This window comes from Pelophylax lessonae (genome assembly GCF_965119305.1).
Source record: "Pelophylax lessonae genome assembly, chromosome: 1".
In the NCBI taxonomy this organism is placed as follows: Eukaryota; Metazoa; Chordata; class Amphibia; order Anura; family Ranidae; genus Pelophylax; species Pelophylax lessonae.
The window spans coordinates 234,473,931-234,487,400 of NC_138768.1; the positions used below are offsets into that span (position 1 = coordinate 234,473,931).

General features: G+C 45.7%; 1 protein-coding gene across 1 annotated transcript in view; it reads right to left on the minus strand.

Moving 5' to 3' along the window:
• Nucleotides 1–2,892, minus strand: part of DENR (density regulated re-initiation and release factor) — a 28,974-nt gene extending 26,082 nt beyond the window's left edge. Inside the window, exon 1 of the mRNA XM_082243389.1 lies at nt 2,736–2,892. The gene's annotated coding sequence lies outside the window, so the exon portion shown is untranslated. The remainder of the gene's footprint in view (nt 1–2,735) is intronic.
• Between the last annotated feature and the right edge of the window lie 10,578 nt (nt 2,893–13,470).

Genomic DNA, 13,470 nt, shown 5'->3' on the forward strand with positions numbered 1-13,470 from the left:
GGGGGAGAGAGAGGAGGGGGGGAGAGAGAGAGGGGGGGGGAGGAGGAGAGGGGGGGGAGGAGAGAAAGGGAAGTGAGGTGGGTGATGAGAGAGACACTGTCCCTATCTGCAGTCTCTCCTGTGTTACATCGTCCCAGTCTGAAGATGTGCAGGCCAGGTCTGTGTAGATGATGGACGGTACCTTCACCTTCTGTGCTGTCAGTCTGGCTGTTTGATCCATCCAGTTCAATTGGCTCCCGCAGCAGCCTGCGCCTCGGGACCCGCCTGTGACTGTCCTCTTACAGCTCTGGTCAGAGCGAAGAGGAAGTTGGAGCCGACCCGTCCATGCTCTGGATTGGAAGCACGGGGTACGCTGCGCCCGCTGCTTCTCACCTCTTTAGGGGGCGGAGTCAGGGGGACGAGGTCAAGGAGGAGGCGCCGCCGTGGAGCTTTTCTCCCAAGTCCCGGGCTCAAATCTATCTTCCCTTGGCTGGCGGCTGGCCCCTCGCTGATCACCGCTGTGTAGCGATGAATGCCATGCCACCTAAACACTGCTGATTGCTGCCGCGCCGCCATCATAGACAGCAAAGTAGAGGAAAAGACCTCCAGGTGCCCTCTCCTCCCAGTGGAGAGGAGGTAAGCCAGCGGCCGTGGTTGCGCCCTAGGCGGCTGCCTAGCGGTAGCGCCGGCCCTGCTTGTGCTTTTCCATCAGTGTAAACGTGAAACATCCTGCAAAAGAGCATTTGCATTACACGAGTACAAGTACATACAGCTATTCACTTCTCTAGCTGCCCATACATGCCACCTGTAGTTCCCTGGGTATGGACCCTAGAAGAAGAACTTCATATTTTTTTTTTCAAATTTTTAAGATTATCATCTGTATTAAAAAAAAAAAAAAAAAGTAATAAATAGATAGATAACCAGGCTCTAGTTACCCACGCCAGGCCTAAGCGTTGTCCCAGTCTTCCTCCACTGTCCAGCGGCACATCATTATGCAGGCTGTCCTCTCTGCTACAACGAATGTGCCATTCTGACAACTTCCTAGGATCCTAGCCTGTCTTACAAACTACCCCCCCCCCCCGCCCCCCCAGGCGGGCACATTAAGCAGGCTGTCCTCTCTGCTACAACGGATGTGCCATTCTGACAACTTCCTACGATCCTAGCCTGTCTTACACACTACCCCCCCCCCCCCCCCCAGGCGGGCACATCATTATGCAGGCTGTCCTCTCTGCTACAATGGATGTGCCATTCTGACAACTTCCTAGGATCCTAGCCTGTCTTACAAACTACCCCCCCCCCGCCCCCCCAGGCGGGCACATTAAGCAGGCTGTCCTCTCTGCTACAACGGATGTGCCATTCTGACAACTTCCTACGATCCTAGCCTGTCTTACACACTACCCCCCCCCCCCCCCCCCAGGCGGGCACATCATTATGCAGGCTGTCCTCTCTGCTACAATGGATGTGCCGTTCTGACAACTTCCTAGGATCCTAGCCTGTCTTACACACTACCCCCCCCCCCCCCCCCAGGCGGGCACATCATTATGCAGGCTGTCCTCTCTGCTACAACGGATGTGCCATTCTGACAACTTCCTACGATCCTAGCCTGTCTTACACACTACCCCCCCCCCCCCCCCCCCCCAGGCGGGCACATCATTATGCAGGCTGTCCTCTCTGCTACAATGGATGTGCCGTTCTGACAACTTCCTAGGATCCTAGCCTGTCTTACACACTACCCCCCCCCCCCCCCAGGCGGGCACATCATTATGCAGGCTGTCCTCTCTGCTACAATGGATGTGCCATTCTGACAACTTCCTAGGATCCTAGCCTGTCTTACACACTACCCCCCCCCCCCCCCCCCGCCCAGGCGGGCAAATCATTATGCAGGCTGGGCTCACAGTGCTCCAGGAACATCACCAGAGGAAGCCACTGTGATGTCACCGAACCGGGTAGACGACAGCAAGAAAAACGTTTGCATGAGTATTAAACACCTGGGGGCACTTTGGGGGTTGGGTTGCTGAAATGCCTCGATCTCCCTTATAAATGGTACCCCATGTCCGTTTGGTGTGTTGGCGGACAAGGTCATTCAGCGTGCCGCACCCACATCCCTGCAATCAAACATTGTGCCCAGGGCACCCGCCCCTCCTGCCCACTCCTTGTCCCAGCCCAAACAGTGGCCCAATCCTTGACAGTGTTAGCAAAAAGTGAACAGGACCTTCATGTAGAAAATTCTGCATTTGTAGTCTGGAACTTCTAGTCCTACATTTTGATACCAGCATGCTGGGACTACTAGTCCTACAACATTTTGATACCAGCATGCTGGGACTACTAGTCCTACAACATTTTAACACCAGCATGCTGGGACTACTAGTCTTACAACAATTTGACACCATCATGCTGGGACTACTAGTCCTACAACATTTTAACGCCAGCATGCTGGGACTACTAGTCCTCCAACATGTGTATGGCTACGGGCTGTGCTGTATATATCCACCCTGTAGGGACAGGTGGCAGCAGCACAGGGTCTCCCAGGCCTTGCTATGAGCACATGCTGATCGCAGAGGTAATGGCAGTTCCTTGCCCGGATCCCAATCACTGGCAGGCCTCAGGATATACACGATGCCCTTTACTCATGCCAGGCCCGATGATGCTGTGTGTGATCTGTAGATGGGTTCCTATAGCAGTGACAGCACACCTCCTCCAGGACTGTCATCTACATGAACTGCCGGCTGTCATTCATAGTCTTTACTATCCATTACCCAAGAAGCCAGGCGCCACCGTCCTCTCAGCCCTTAGATTCCCGTTCACATGCAGATCACCGCCCCGTCCCCACGCCGGGGAAGCCGTCAAATGCTGCTTCTCCAAAGCTCTCGCCACTTCCGGCGCCGTGACCAGCGTTTGCTCCAATATCAGCTTACTTCCGGTCGCCATCTTGGTACACCCAGTGAAAACCCCGAATTATCGGCTCATCTTTTGATTCAGGTGTAGTGGTTGAGTAGTAGAGTGTCATGTTAAAACTACAGTCTCCGGCACGCTGGCAATTTATTATTATTATTATTTTTTTATTATAAACAGTGTGGTCATGGTCTGTATGTCAGCTCACTCCCAGCATTGTGAGATAGGAGAGACTGGCACTCTGACAGAGATGCTGCTTAGCACCGATTCTGTTGGTAAAGGGCACACTCCCGTTTTGAGAACCCTACAAAGACTAAAGCTGGCCTTACACCCACAGAAATAAATACAGATTATAATGTGGAGCTTGCTTATGCAGAAAATTCAAAATAAACACACGCTACCAAAGTAATACAGGACGGTGCAGCTCATAAAATTAGAATATCATCAAAAAGGTAACTCAATTCAGTAATTCAATTAAAAAAGTGTAACTCCTATATTTTATATAGATGTGTTACACACAGAGTGATATATTTCAAGCATTTCTTTCTTTAAATTTTGATGATTATGGCTTACAACTAGTGAAAACCCAAAATCCAGTATCTCAGAAAATTAGAATACTACATAAGACCAATACAAAAAAAGGATTTTTAATACAGAAATGTTGGCTTACTGAAAAGTATGTCCATGTACAGTATAGTATGCACCCAACACTTGGTCAGGGCTCCTTTTGCATTAATTACTGCACTAATGCGGCGTGGCATGGAGGTGATCAGCCTGTGGCACTGCTGAGGTGTTATGGAAGCCCAGGTTGCTTTGATAGAGGCTTTCAGCTCATCTGCATTGTTGGGTCTGGTGTCTCTCATTGTCCTCTTAACAATACCCCACATGTATCTCTATGGGGTTTAGGTCAGGCGAGTTTACTGGCCAATCAAGCAGAGTGATACTATGATCAATAAACCAGGTATTGGTACTTCTGAAATTAAGAAATAGGGGGCGGAGTGAATAGACGCTCTGTGAAAAGCTCCTCACTGCCGCCGGCCATCAGAGCTTCACAAAGCGACACCCGGCACCTGTTCTCCTCGGGATTCCCTCCACGAAGAGGCCACATATCGGGGTATGTCCTCCAGGAAGAGGAAAGGCCAGATCAGACCAGGGAGGATGACAGACTTCTTCCCCCAGCCTCACAGGCAGTGCAGCCAACGTGGCACCGGAAGCAGCACGGAGCTGACATGAGGCTCCCAGTCACAGCGCGGCTCCTCTCCATCCCACAGGCAGCAGGCAGGGGGAGAATTGCCCCCACCATCCTCTACATCAAGCCCAGCAAAAAGCAGAGCCAAAAAGGAGGTAAACTGCATGCCTAACTCAGATGTAAGCTGCCTAGACTCCTCTTTAGATGACACCAGTTACAAGACTCCATTTCAGACTTTCCCACCTCCAATTTGCCTGTACTGGATACAACTCTCAAGGACATGCTGGTATCCCTCAGATCCACCTTACATGCAGACATTCTATCTTTAACACAACAATTCAAAACTGAGGTGAAGGCAGTCAGTCAGAGAGTCTCCCATATTGAAAAAAATGGAGGAATTTGGGTTTACCTCTAACAACTTAGTAGATGCACATAATGAAAGGGAAGATGAAATTTCGTGGATAAAATCCAAACTGGCTGATATAGAGTATAGATCCCGCTGAAAAAATGTTGAAATTCGGGGGATCCCAGAGTCTGTTAAACCCCCAGACCTCAAGGGCTACTTCACAAACATCTTATCAGAAGCTCTCCCTGACGCACCTGTGGAAAATCTCATAATAGATTGTATACACAGACTACCGAGACCCAAACACATCCCTGCGCATCTAACAAGGGATACCATAGTACGGATCCACTTCTTTCACATAAAAGAAAAAATTATGTTGGTAACCAGAAGACGGGATGATTTACCCCAGTCCTTGCGAGAGCCTGTCCTTCTTCACTGACTTCTCAGCCCGCACCAAGCAGAGAAGTAGGCAATTGGCCACTATAACAAAAGCACTAAATAATCATCACATACAATTCCGCTGGCTACACCCTGCCAAACTTCAGGTTACAAAAGACGGCTCCACAAACATAATTATTACTATGAAAGAGGGCCTCCAGCCACTGAAATCCTGGCAAATCCTAGATCCTCGTAACGCAGGGGATGCAACCTTACCACACTTTCCAACTTTTACCCAGGATGGTTCAGACACTGAAGCAGGATGAAGCCAGACATATTCCAACATATCTGTTTAATACATCTGATGGCCTAAGTAGTAGCCACACTGTTTCTATTTGACCCCACCAGTTGTAGCAGTCATAGTTCTGCACTGATTCTGTTCAGATACGCATTTTTTACACTTGTGTTATTTTCTTTATCACAGTTTCTATTCTTTATTCAAAATAACGGTTGTGAATGCAAGTTAAAACCTCCCAACACAGCTGAAAGAACAAGATGATCCGACAAAACAACGGACTCTTCTCCACCCTACCAGCTTGTATCATCTGTCTACAATCAAATACCACTGTTCACCCGGTAACGTACCCCTAACATTATCTATACACACTACCACGGAAGGGATCTAACTTCTTCACTGCTTCCCTAGGATGGCAATCCAAATATCTTCCTTAAATGTGAAAGGACTAAATAGCCCTTACACAGGGCAATTAGCATGGAAAGAAGCAATCTGCCTTAAATGTGATATCATGTGCTTCCAGGAAACACACTTTACAGCACATAAACCTCCCTCATTCCAACACCACAATTTCCCGCACATATTCCTTAACAAACGGACCTTCAAAGAAAATAGTTGTGGCAATAGCCATCAAGAACTCACTGACTCCTTAGGACGGTACATAATACTTGTCTGTGAAGTGAATGGCACTAAATATACTTTGGTTAACCTCTACCTGCCAAACACAAAGCAAATCTCGTTCCTGAAGAAAATCTGGAAAAAAGTAGACTCTCTGAAACAGGGCCACATAATTCTAAATGGCGACTTTAATGCAGTACCGAATATAGACTTAGATATATCAGGAACTCGCAAGAGGCAACAACATAGAGCAACATTAGCTAATTTTATGGTGTCCACACGGATGTACGACGTGTGGCTATGTCAACATTCCTCTGAACGTGATTTTACCTTTTTCCCGAATGTACACCATACGTATTCACAAATCGATCTGTATCTGTTAGATAAGTTCTTGCTGCAGAAAATTACTAAATCTCTTATACAATGTATTACATGGTTGGACCATGCCCAAACTTCCATAGTTGTGGAGGGGATAGGCAGCACAGGTGGAGCAAATAGATGGCGTAATGACATCACTACAATTTCACAACTGGAAATGCAAAAAAGATCAAATAAATTCTTAAAGAATTCTTTGAAATCAACGCTCCTTCAGTTACCAGCCACTTCATGCTTTGGAATGCCCACAAGGTTTATCTTATAGGTTTGCTCATACAAATGCAAAAAGTAAAAAACAAAGATCAGAGCAGCTTAATGACCTTTTAGCGACAATTGCGTTATTAGAAAAAGAAAATAAATACTCAACCACACAACACATACGAGAAAATCTATTTCTAGCCAGACAGGACTTAAGAGCCTTTCTAATTAAACGTTACGATAACTCCATTTGATCCTTAAGGGCCCAATCATACCGCTATGGCAATAAGGCCGGGAAATTACTCGCTAACCAGTTAAAGGAAAAACGAATGAGACAAAAGTTACTACACATATTCCATCACAAATCTGGAGAAAAAGTTGTAAACCCAAAAGACATAGCGGATGCATTTAGCTACTTATTTTAATTATATTATTATTTTATAATAAAAAAGTGACCCGAATACCCCCCAACCTACATACAATTCCTAAATAGAATAAGCCTTCCTGCAATTTCCCAAAAACACTTCAACCACTTAAATGAACCAATAACTATCCTGGAAATAATAAAAGTAATTAAACAGTTGCCCCAAAACAAATCCCCTGGCCCGATGGATACTCTCCAGAATACTATAAACTGTTCGGAGATATACTTTCACCACATGTTTTGAAAGTCCATGAAACAGCAATGCACTCCGCTAGTTTCCCTCTCGAGATGCTTGCAGCCACAGTCATAACACTCCCTAAACCAGGCAAGGAACCCAGTTCCCCCCCAAAACTTCAGACCAATTTCGCTGCTAAACGTAGATGTTAAAATCTACGCAAAAATTTTGGCAAACTGCCTAGCTAAAATATTGCCAAGCCTAATCAATCCTGACCAGGTGTGTTTTGTGACGGGCTATCAGGCAACAGACGCTACAAGGAGGATGATCAACCTCATCCACCTTACTGAAAGAGCACGGGTGCCTTCTCTACTCCTTTCTCTGGACGCGTAGAAGGCATTTGACAGGATACATTGGGATTTCTTGAGGGGAGTATTGGGGAAATATGGGATAACAGGTCAAATACAGAAAGCCATACTGGTCCTCTACTCCTCCCCATCTGCATACGTATACACAAAAGGTATGTTCTCTAAAAACTTAAAAATAACCAATGGCACCAGACAGGGGTGCCCCTTATCCCCACTAATCTTCGCACTCATAATGGAATCACTAGCTGAAACATTACGAACGCACTAAAATATTACAGGCATAGCATCACAAGGCCGCCAACACACCATTTCACTGTTTGCGGACGATGTCATTTTGACATTAAAAAATCCAGAACAAATATTACCAGCCGCACATGAGATACTACAACTATTTAGTAAAGCAACATATTACAAAATCAACACTACTAAATCCAATATACTGGGAATAGCAATAGATCAACAACTTCAAACTTTCCTCCAAAATAAATTACCATACCCTTGGACAAAAGGGTCCCTGGATTACTTGGGAATTAAACTGACTTCCCCACAAACTAACATGTTCCAGGCTAACTACATGCCCCTAGCTGTGGAAATACAACAGGAAATGAAAAAAAATCCAAAAACATTACTTATCCTTGTCAGGCTGCCTAGCGGCTTACAAAATGGTACTACTACCTAAACTATTATATCTCTTTAGAGCCATCCCAATCCCCCTACCTTCTTCATTCTTATCTCTCGTACAAAAAAAATTACCCGATTTATTTGGGCTGGCAAGCGGATGAGATTCCCAACCCAGATTTAAACAAAACACAAATTGACGGGTGGCTTGGGAGTCCCAATCTTGAAGGACTACTATTTGGCATTGATTCTAGACCAACTTAAGGACTGGATGACAGAAGCAACCATCAAATCATGGGCCCAATTAGAATCAGCATACGTGTACCCCAACTCCTTAAGATCCCTATTATTGGCCCTAGACATTCCTTTGTTTAACCCTCCTCTTTTATGTTAGCTTTCTGTTACTATCTATGATGTTTAGGGTCGGTTTTGACCGTGTCTTAAATCAGCCATAAAATACCCTCTGAACAATTATTTATCATCCAATTTGTTTCTTACCTCTTGGTTACCTTGTTAGGCTTCTTTATCCTTGAAAAGATTGGTTTTAATATTTTTGGTGTGACCCCTTAGACTTTCCTTTTGATAGCATACCTCTCATTTTCAAATTTAATAAATGGTAAAATAAAGTCAGCAACTCTGAAATGTATTGGTCCTATGTTTCTTCACTTTATTTAGAGAAGCAGACAAGCAGGCAAAGAGATAGGCCCCTCCCTAACTACAGCTCACAGGGTTGAGAGGTGATTGGCTGTCAGTGTTACTAAGCAGAGAGAGTGTTTATGATTTCAGTTTTGGCACTTATTAGTGTCCTAAAATCCTATATTATAACTGGGTCAGAATTGACCCTAACACCATAAACGTCTTAATTTTCACCACAGTATTTTATAATTTAGTGAAAAGGATTCTTTTTCTATTACATTGTTTAAATAGAGGTTCCTGACAAAGTAAAAAAATCTTGATGCAATAAACAAATTTCTGTGATACTTATAGACATTCAAAACCTGAAAACGGGTCGGTTCTGACCCTAACATAAGAGGAGGGTTAATAAAACAAGTGACCACCCTACCATTTGTGCCTCACTGCAGCCATGGGAATACCTTCTGTAAACCTAGGAAGTGGTCCCCGCAGACATTCCCATGCCTATTCCTCTATCATCCCTCAAATGGCCAATCCCTAACCTAGCAACCGAATCCTGGACACAAAAAGGAGTCTTATTCCGTCAAGTGGACGCTCTGTTCCAGGAATTTGTCTGGTCACACCGCCGGCCCCGCATCAAACTCCAGCTCCTATATCTCCCCAAGACTTGTGGTGGGGTGGGTTTGCCCAACATTAAAGCTTATTTTAGGGCGACCCACCTCACCAGATTGATTGATTGGCATTGCCACTCGGCGGCGAAGCGCTGGGTGGCCATGGAACTGGAAGACTCGGGTGGTACTGCTAAGAGCTGGCCATGGATAGCTGCACCTCTCCCAAGGGAGTTGCGAGGGCATCCCACTTTGGGATGTACTCTCACTGTTAGAGATACGTTCCTACACACTGCAGTCTCGCCGATCCCCTCACCGATGCTGCCCGTGTTGGGCAACCCGGACTTCCCTCCCGGGCTGGATGGTTGTGGGCTCAGCGGCTGGACTGCCGTGGGCCGTGTCCACCTTGTTGACTTTTTGGGGAGTGATGGAGGCCTCTCCACGGGGGCGTGAATGGGGACCACGGACCCTCCATGGACTTTTGGGGGGTCTCCAGCTTCGGCACTTCCTCTGGGCGGCTCTTCGCCTCCCCGTTATCTCTCGACCACTGACTGACCCGCCTGACACAGACGGGAACCAACGCGACACACCCTTTCTGTCGCTTATGCGGTGCTGAACTGTCCCCCCCGTTCCTTGCCCACTGGGAATCTGACCTCTGTACCAATTTCACGAAAACCGAAAGGGACAAGATTCTTCACTTTGCCCATAAATCCTCTATCGCCACTAAGATACAGGAAATGGGATACAAGGTCCTCACGCGCTGGTATAGGTTGCCATCTTTCTTGCATCGTTGTTTCCCGCAGGTATCGTATGAATGATGGCGCTGTAACAACGCCACTGGGACGATGTTCCATATTTTTTGGGAATGCCCGTTGGTGAAACCGTTTTGGCAAGCGGTGGCCGGCGTTATCAAGCAACTTACTAACGTGGACGTGGTGGATGATCCTGCAGCATGTTTACTACACCTCACCCGATGACCAATTAAAAAATACAAGTCCTCTCTGACAATTCAGCTTTTAAATGCTGCCAAAGTCTGCATCCCCCTTTGCTGGAGATCGCCTGCTGCACCCACGAGATCTCTATGGTTTTCTAGGTTGAAGGAGCTTCGGGACATGAAAGACTTATCGGCTACTCTGCACAATCAGGAACAGGTTTTTCGGGACAAATGGAGGCCGTGGGATCTCTTCCCGTGTGCAGATGCATACCTGCGAGAGCTTTCTGTCTCTGGCTAGGGCGCAGGGGGTATGGGCCCGGGAATCGGGTCACGACAGCCCCTTCAGCTTCTTCCTGCTTCTTATATAAAAACAGAAAAAACACTGCGCTTTAGGAGAAGCAGCTAACACCTGAAACAATAGTACAAGTTCCAAATAAAATAATAAAAACAGAATGGTGTAGCACTAAATTATGAATGAGAAACACTTATACTGAATCAAAGTAGGATGTTAACATATACAGTCCAAAAAATGAACACTGAAGTCCACAAAGGAAGGTATTGGCTGAAACAGATTCCCAGGAAAGGAAAAGCTCCAAACAAATGAAGAAAGGTGAAGATCAGGTGTGCCCAGGAGTAGAAATGAATCCACCAGACAATATAGTGAGAGATGGCTTCTTACCAAATAGCTCTTGCCACTAGATTATAGGTGGCTGAACGCTCATATGAAAGAGAGATCCTCCAATGTAGTGGAATGGCCAGGCAGGAGCATAGGTCACTCTCTCCGGGGACAACCAATCATAGGTCACAGGGATATCCAGTGTATAACCATGGAAATAAAAAGGGGAAACACTCCCATAGTGCATTACCAATGTATAACTTTAATAAATAAAAAGGGATGCACTCACATGTAAAAACTTCGTATGTCAGCGTAACAAACAATGACATGCAGCCTCAGTGTTCCTGCAGAACATTCCTCCTCGGATCGTTGGTCACCCGGCAGTATGGAGGAGAGCTAATGCTGATGATCCATCTAAACACCAGGGACCAATACGAACTCTCGCGCCGTCAGGATAAACCACTACATGTTTCGTGATAACTCACGTCCTCTGGGGGTTGGTCCAAGGCGGCACTGTGCGAGGTCAGGGGTTTAAATAGGCTAAACCGCCATATTGAATACTGGCAGTTTGCCCATAAACCACCCAAAATGGGAAAAAACAGGAACAAAAATACTCGGGGACAATACAAATATATAAATACACTTCCATAAGATCACTACCTGCTGCTAAATGCATCCATATGGTCACGCAAACGGGACCAGGGAGAATTAAGTAGTCATGACAACATACCAATAGATAAGCAGCAAAGATGATAGTGAAGAAGCCACAAATATTAAAAAATTGTTAAAAAGGTGAGCAGATCCAAAAGGATTGATACCCTCTAAAATTAATGTGAAAACGGATCTACCTGAAGGCAAGACCCTGGAGGAATGTATAGGCAATCGGACGCTGCGACATTACAAATAATGGGACAAACATAACAAATACATACAATAAACGACAAAAGGTATATAAATAATGAAAAAATAAAAAAAAACGCAGAAAAAATAAAAACGCAGAAAAAATAATAAAAAACGCAGAAAAAATAAATAAAAAATAATAAAACAAAATAAAAAAAACTACAGAAATAAATCAAGCATTATTAATAAAACAATTGATGTCCAAGTCGATGTTTAAACCAAACAGAGCGAAAGAACGCATGTCAAAGATCCAACGGGTCTCAAGGCGAGAAATCGCCTTAACTAAATTGGTGCCCCTCCAATTAGCTGTAATCCTGTCAATGGCCAGGAAAGAGGTACCCGATGGTTCTTTGTTATGACATTTGTCAAAATGTCTCGATAGACTGTGACCTTTGAACTCTCGTCTGATATTGCCAACATGTTCTGAAAGGCGAATGTGCAGTTTTCTTTTTGTCTTTTGTCTTCCTGCATCTTACCTTCCTCCTTCCTCCCCTCTTGTGCTTTTCTCCTCTACACCCTGTGGTTCCTGCCACTTTTCCCCTACTCTCCCCTCTGTATGTATCCTCACATTCTCCCCAAGTCTGGGGTCCTCTGTAACTTATACTTAACTGCTTGTTCATTCCCCGACTGACTCCATGGTTAGGAGTCGTGGTTTCTTGCTCCTGTTCTGTACTTGAGCCCGTCCGTCAGTACTACCCTGGTACTTGACACGCACAAGTTTTGTATAATTGAGGTTGTTTACTTATCTCCAAATCCATCAGCCCTTGTTTCCTTTGATATGTCGGTTACTATACATGTTCAGGAGGGGTTTGACTCCACCTTTCTGGTCCAGTTGACCATGTTAATCCTCCAACTAATGTAACCTTTTTGACGAACCTATGTTTATGATCAAATGTTATTTGCAGCAAAAATAATGTCCATGCAAGATGAGTATTATCCGCAAATGCTGAATATAGTATGGGTCATGTGTTGTATAGGATCCTGGAGTGTAAGTCCGTAGATCACCGGTGGTGCTTCCTGCCTAGATGGACCACCGTCACCACACCTCCAAAACGTGCCCCCCTAGGTAGTGGAAACTCACCAAAGGATGGGAAACAGACCGCCTTGAGTAGAATATAATTCCACACTGTGGTTAACGACTCTCAGGTAAATACTCTCCAATACAGCATAAACAGCAAAAGACTCCTCAGGACCATGCATGGGAAAAGAAAGGGGGAGGACCCATCGTGTAATTCCGTAAACACACTTTATTAAAACCCCAATCCCCCATACAGGATATACTCACAATATTGCAATAAAATAGTAGCATGTAGAAATAGTAGTCTGTCGCGTGCCGGTCACTCACCGCTACCAATTCGGAAACTCGAGCTCCAGAGCACCGACTCTGTCGTGACAGCTGATGGATGCGTGCTCACGCCCTTACATGTTTCGTCACACGGACTTCCTCGGAGGGCGCGCCGTGTGACGAAACATGTAAGGGCGTGAGCACGCATCCATCAGCTGTCACGACAGAGTCGGTGCTCTGGAGCTCGAGTTTCCGAATTGGTAGCGGTGAGTGACCGGCACGCGACAGACTACTATTTCTACATGCTACTATTTTATTGCAATATTGTGAGTATATCCTGTATGGGGGATTGGGGTTTTAATAAAGTGTGTTTACGGAATTACACGATGGGTCCTCCCCCTTTCTTTTCCCATGCATGGTCCTGAGGAGTCTTTTGCTGTCTATGCTGTATTGGAGAGTATTTACCTGAGAGTCGTTAACCACAGTGTGGAATTATATTCTACTCAAGGCGGTCTGTTTCCCATCCTTTGGTGAGTTTCCACTACCTAGGGGGGCACGTTTTGGAGGTGTGGTGACGGTGGTCCATCTAGGCAGGAAGCACCACCGGTGATCTACGGACTTACACTCCAGGATCCTATA